The following is a 5,616-nucleotide window of genomic DNA, read 5'->3' as shown; positions in this document are numbered from 1 at the left end:
TATAGGTCTCTGAAAGTCTTTGTGAGCTATGCAAGTCTCTGAGAAGCAATGGGTAAGATTCTTATCTGATGAAAACAAGCCATAAAGCTTTGTTTATGATGTCCAGCGCTGCCAAAGTGGTCCGCAAACAGACGTAGTGAACAGTGATTCCAGATATACCCACTGTTTCGTGGAATTCTTCTTCGGCACCACAGAAGGATACAGAAGTGCTTCATAAACCCATCTATATGGTGAATGGAATTGTATAGCAACAATTACGGTACTAAGGAGCAGTGGTCATAAAGTTATGTAACCACTGCTAGACAGGACTCAGGGAGAAATCTCTGGAGGTGGAAACAAGGCAGCCAAATGACATTTTCCTTGCCCTGCCCTCTCTACCTAATGCAAAGCTCAGACAGGTAGCCCTTGTGACCACCTGGCTTTTATTTCCATGAAAGTGGCTTTAGAGTCATAGGGAGCCTGCTTCTGCTCCTACCAGTGTGGTGTAGTGGTTAAGAGCAGTGGACTCGTAATCTGGGGAACCGGGTTCGATTCCCCGCTCCTCCACATGGAGCTGCTGGGTGACCTTGGGCCAGTCACACTTCTCTGAAGTCTCTCAGCCCCACTCACCTCACAGAGTGTTTGTTGTGGGGGAGGAAGGGAAAGGAGAATGTTAGCCGCTTTGAGACTCCTTCAGGTAGTGATAAAGCGGGATATCAAATCCAAACTCTTCTTCTTCTACCTGAAGGATGGTGCAATGCTCCTTGGAAACTTAATTAGCCCTTGAAGTGAGATTCTGGCTTGGTCTCTCTTTGGCTCCCATCCCTACCTAAGTCAGGACAAAAAGACAACACATTAACCAAAGGCTTCTCCCTTCTTCTGCTCTTGGGATTTATTATTTTGGTGCGAGTGCTTGCGGAAATAAAATCTCCAGTAAAAAAAACTTTTTTTAAAAATAAAAAAGTTAGCACTTCTTTCAGCTATTTTTCCTTGGCTGGAAAATCTGCATATCAGTGGTATTCCTCTCCTTTCCAGCCAAATGCAAATAGGAAACTTTTTTTTTTTAAGTAGAGGACTTGGCACAATAACTTCCAGGAGGCGTGAAATCATTCCCTTCACTGCTACTCAATAAACCTAAAGCTTTCTCTGTGTTGGTTATAGCTTATTTGAAAGCAGGTCTTCTTGCCATTAATAAACATTCCAAAATCCACATTGGCGTGATACATTTATTAGGCCAACCAACATGTTACTAAGTGATGTTCAAGCTTTAGAGCTCTCCAGAACTCTTCATTGGGCTATACGGTAAACAAGATGGAGGGGGAAAGGTTGGCTGGTGCTGAAGTCATGAATTGAGTCTGCGTTCAGTCACAGTCTGAAGAGGATAAGGAGGATGAGGGTATTAATGGCTCCTGGATAGGATGTCTATGTTGTGCTTCCTCTGTTGGAGGAAGTATGCCTCTCTGAATATCACTTGACGGAATTCATAAGTGGTTCACAATTAGGGCTCTTTAGTGACGCTGATGCATTACTCTTCTGCAGTCAGCTGGAAAACAGAATTAAAGCAATGATTCCACAAGGACCTTTGGGCTTGCCCACATTTTAGCATGATTTAGTCCATCTTTTGCCCATTAGAATTAGACCGGAGTAGACCACACCTGCATGTATTTGAATTTGTATACGAGGAGCAACTTCATTTTTTCCTGTTTGTACCAGTAGGTTTGTACCCTTTTGTGTTTATCCCTCCCTTCTGATATGTTGATTATATTATGACGATTAAATACGGATAGGGCATGTGTACAGACAGCTGTGAGGCAATTATAAATGATTAAAGCAATTGTAAATTCTCAGCACACACATTTTGGGGGGTATCTGGCGTAGAAATTTTTAGTGTGGTTTCACTGTGGTTTTCTGGTTTTGTGCAAATCAGAGGGATCCAAAAGTGGTGGTGGTGGTGAATATAAACACATCTACATTTCTTTATTCAGGAAATAGTTATGAGCAAGACCGGTGAAGAAACTAAAGCACCGAGGAAGTAATGTGTGTGGAAAGGGGAGTGAAAGAAAGTGACAATTGGCCAACCCACCACAACAAACTGGAACAAGTAATTTGTATCCTGATTCCTCCACTCTGGTGTGGACGAGCCCTTCATTTACCACGAGGGGGCCTCATAATGATCCCTAAAATGCCAGCCTGCACAGGAAAGGCCCCAATATACTCGCAACTCTTTTTTGTACTCACCTATTTTTTTTTGCTGCCCACAGCGGCCATTTTGTGCTGGCACTCACAGCACTTTTATCAATACAAGAGTAGCAGCACTTCACTTTTTTTATAATCCAAAAAAAAAAAGAAGACCACTGAATATGCTTACTCTGCAGTAAGTTCAGTTCAGCAGCTGATCATGGCTACTGTCCCTTTAATTCTCCATTTCCAGGTATTTCCTATATACAGTAATCCTTTTAATTAATTGCTTCCTTTTTGCAGCCCTAGTAACCCCACTGCTCTGCTTCTTGATTCATTTCACTTAATTTATTTATTATAGAAATGGTGTGATCGCAATAGTATACAAAAATTAACAAGCAAATGATGGGGTCCTTTCCCATTCCCCTCATGGATGCATAAAGACCACCCCATTTTAAGACCACCGAAATCTGTCAAAATAGTCTAACGGAGAGGTCTTGTGTGACATAACACCTGAAAACCGGAGAAGCTACTTTCTGAACAGTGCCTTGTACAAAATGTTCCCATTCAAGCTATATCACATATCAAGGCAGCCACATTAGAGACAGGTTTGCGGTTTGTGTGGTTAAATATAGCCAAATTAGGGCTAATTATTTACTCCCCAAGCGCTGCGAGGTATAATCGTTTCTGAGCCAAGAAGGAAGACTCAGCTAGATCTAACTGTATTTAACTTGGCCACTGCTACTTATAAATGTGGGTGTTTCAGAGATCTCACCTCTTTGTGTACATCCACCTCAATGACGCATCTACTGAAAGGGTTTCTCTGAAGCATCTAAACGTTTGGCTTCGGTACAGTTTACAGAGGGCTCTGGGTGTGACACACGTGAGCGGGGACTATATATGTCTCTGCACATATGGCAGGGTTGCGCTAATTACATGGATATTGAGTGGGTGTGGTCTCAAGAGGGAGAATGAAGGCAGGAGCAGGGGGAGCATCCAAAACAGTAAAGCAACAGAAGGAAGGGAGAGGCAAGCCGTCCGCAAGCTGATTTTTAAATGTAACATTTGTTTATTATTTTTTAAAATTACAACCTACTTTCCACAACATCTGGGTCTCAAAAATAGATATTATATTTCTCTAATACATTTATATAGCAAAGGGTTTCATGTGTATGTTGCTATATACACTTCAGGCTCTTTCTTTTTAATGTGGAACATGCAGTCTGTGAAGGACTTGCCCAACAGGGGTATCAGTGCTGGAGCACTGCCAGTGGGTTCCCACACACCCCTCACGCTTTCTGAGGGGAATTAGAATTAGCAGAATCATAGAATTGTAGAGTTGGAAGGGGTTATCTAGTCCAAACTTACGACCCTGAGATTAAGGGTCTCACGCTTTGCTGACTGAGCAGGTCCGCAGCGTCTTTCCGAGGCAAGAAAGCCATTTCATTGGCTGCTCATCCATTGACCAAACACATCTCTAGCAGCCCTAGAAAGTTAAGTTGACCCTCCCTTTGCCCGTATCGTGCACAGAGATTCATAGAATCATAGAATCATAGAGTTGGAAGAGACCACAAGGGCCATCGAGTCCAACCCCCTGCCAAGCAGGAAACACCATCAGAGCACTCCTGACATATGGTTGTCAAGCCTCTGCTTAAAGACCTCCAAAGAAGGAGACTCCACCACACTCCTTGGCAGAAAATTCCACTGTCGAACAGCTCTTACTGTCAGGAAGTTCTTCCTAATGTTTAGGTGGAATCTTCTTTCTTGTAGTTTGGTTCCATTGCTCCATGTCCGCTTCTCTGGAGCAGCAGAAAACAACCTTTCTCCCTCCTCTATGTGACATCCTTTTATATATTTGAACATGGCTATCATATCACCCCTTAACCTCCTCTTCTCCAGGCTAAACATGCCCAGCTCCCTAAGCCGTTCCTCATAAGGCATCGTTTCCAGGCCTTTGACCATTTTGGTTGCCCTCCTCTGGACACGTTCCAGTTTGTCAGTGTCCTTCTTGAATCTCACGCTAAGATGGCTCCTGTCATTGCTGACTGACGCTGGCCATTTAAGGTGACTATCATAAGAGCTTATGGCGTGACAGAGGATGTAGCCTCTGTTTTACGTCCCCCCCCCCGTGGTATTCCACATTCCTTTTTTTTTTTTCTTTTTTTTTTGCTGCAGACATCAGTAGTTTATTGGTATGTTTAGTCAAAACACATTCAAAAATGGAAACTTAAAAAGTAAATACTTTCCACCTGCAACAATTAAACTAGATTCTACTAGCATATAATGCTCAACACATTACAGCAATAAAGATGGTAGTCCACTGTCTTGCATACCTACTAAAGCCAAAAGATGGTTAAAGCAAGTTTGTTGAAATAGGACTGCAATTATAGCAATACTACCCCATTGTCAACAAATCAGCAGTTTATAACAGGTCAAAGGAGATCTGTTGCTTTTTTCTTCTAGAGGTACATTTATTGAAAGGAGGGACAAGAACACTATGAGTCCACAGTACAGTAGGCGAACGGTCACCATGTAAACTTCTGTGTATGCTTCCAAGGTATTCCACATTCCAAAGCTGGCAGTTAATAGAAAACCACTGGGATAAATTGGACCTCAACTGTGTCCCTGGGGTTGCTTGAATCTGTTGCTGTCCCAGAGGGCGGTGTGTTCTTAGCAAAACAGTGGCCATTGAATGCCAGGCACAGAGATGAACACACAGTCAGATTGTGGAAAGGGATCATCTGCCCAAACCTCTTTTTGACCAGCCCAGTGACTGACCTGGCAAGTGAGTTGCCCATTGCTGCCTTAGCAGACAGGTATGCAATGGACCCAAGGCGCCATCAGAGTGCCGGCAAAATCTCTGTTGTGAATGAGGCTAAAGAGAGGCTGCTGGCGAGCAGAGCTGGCAATGCCTGCCCGCCAGTGTTTACTCTGAAGGCATATTTAGTGCTGCTGCTCAGTGTGGGATGGAGTGAAAAAGCAGTTATAACTGAGCTCAAGCTGAAGCAGGGGAGAAATTGGATTCCGTTTGCATTTAAAGGCGAACCTACTTCATTTGCAAGGTTCCAAAAAATAAATAAATGTGAAGATGGAAATGGGCAATTTGCATTTCTCTGTTCAGGGACACTAACTTTGGATATTCCAGGACTGAACCCTGGAAATGAAAACAGATTTTGAAGATTGGCTAAAAAGAAATCTGCTCCTCTATTTTTCTAAAAAGAAAAAAATGAAAAAGAGCTGCCTTTTCAGGATCGCAAAGCTCGGAAAATTATGTGTATCTTAAAATGGAAAAATAGAGGAGCAGATTTCAGAACATGATTCTAAAACAGGTTTTCAACCTTTTTGAGTCCACGGCTCCCTTGACCATCTACATTCTTTCTGCGGCACCCCTGTGGGGCTCAGGAGCCCAGTTATGTCACCCCTTGCCTGGGGAGCTGGCAGCCTCTCACCCTTTTTCAA

General features: G+C 43.1%; 1 long non-coding RNA gene across 2 annotated transcripts; it reads right to left on the bottom strand.

The window, feature by feature from the left end:
• Positions 1–1,191: 1,191 nt before the first annotated feature.
• LOC308480715 lies at positions 1,192–5,330 on the bottom strand. 2 transcript variants are annotated; one of them, XR_013988252.1, is made up of 2 exons: positions 4,936–5,330; positions 1,192–1,522 (listed from the first exon to the last, which is right to left on the bottom strand). It is a non-coding gene; the product is annotated as an uncharacterized lncRNA (long non-coding RNA). The 2 variants fall into 2 exon arrangements; XR_013988253.1 differs by lacking the exon at positions 4,936–5,330 and adding an exon at positions 2,933–3,066.
• Positions 5,331–5,616: the final 286 nt, after the last annotated feature.

This window comes from Podarcis pityusensis, assembly GCF_964106645.2.
Source record: "Podarcis pityusensis genome assembly, chromosome: 6".
In the NCBI taxonomy this organism is placed as follows: domain Eukaryota; kingdom Metazoa; phylum Chordata; class Lepidosauria; order Squamata; family Lacertidae; genus Podarcis; species Podarcis pityusensis.
This window is presented reverse-complemented; position numbering and strand designations above follow the sequence as displayed.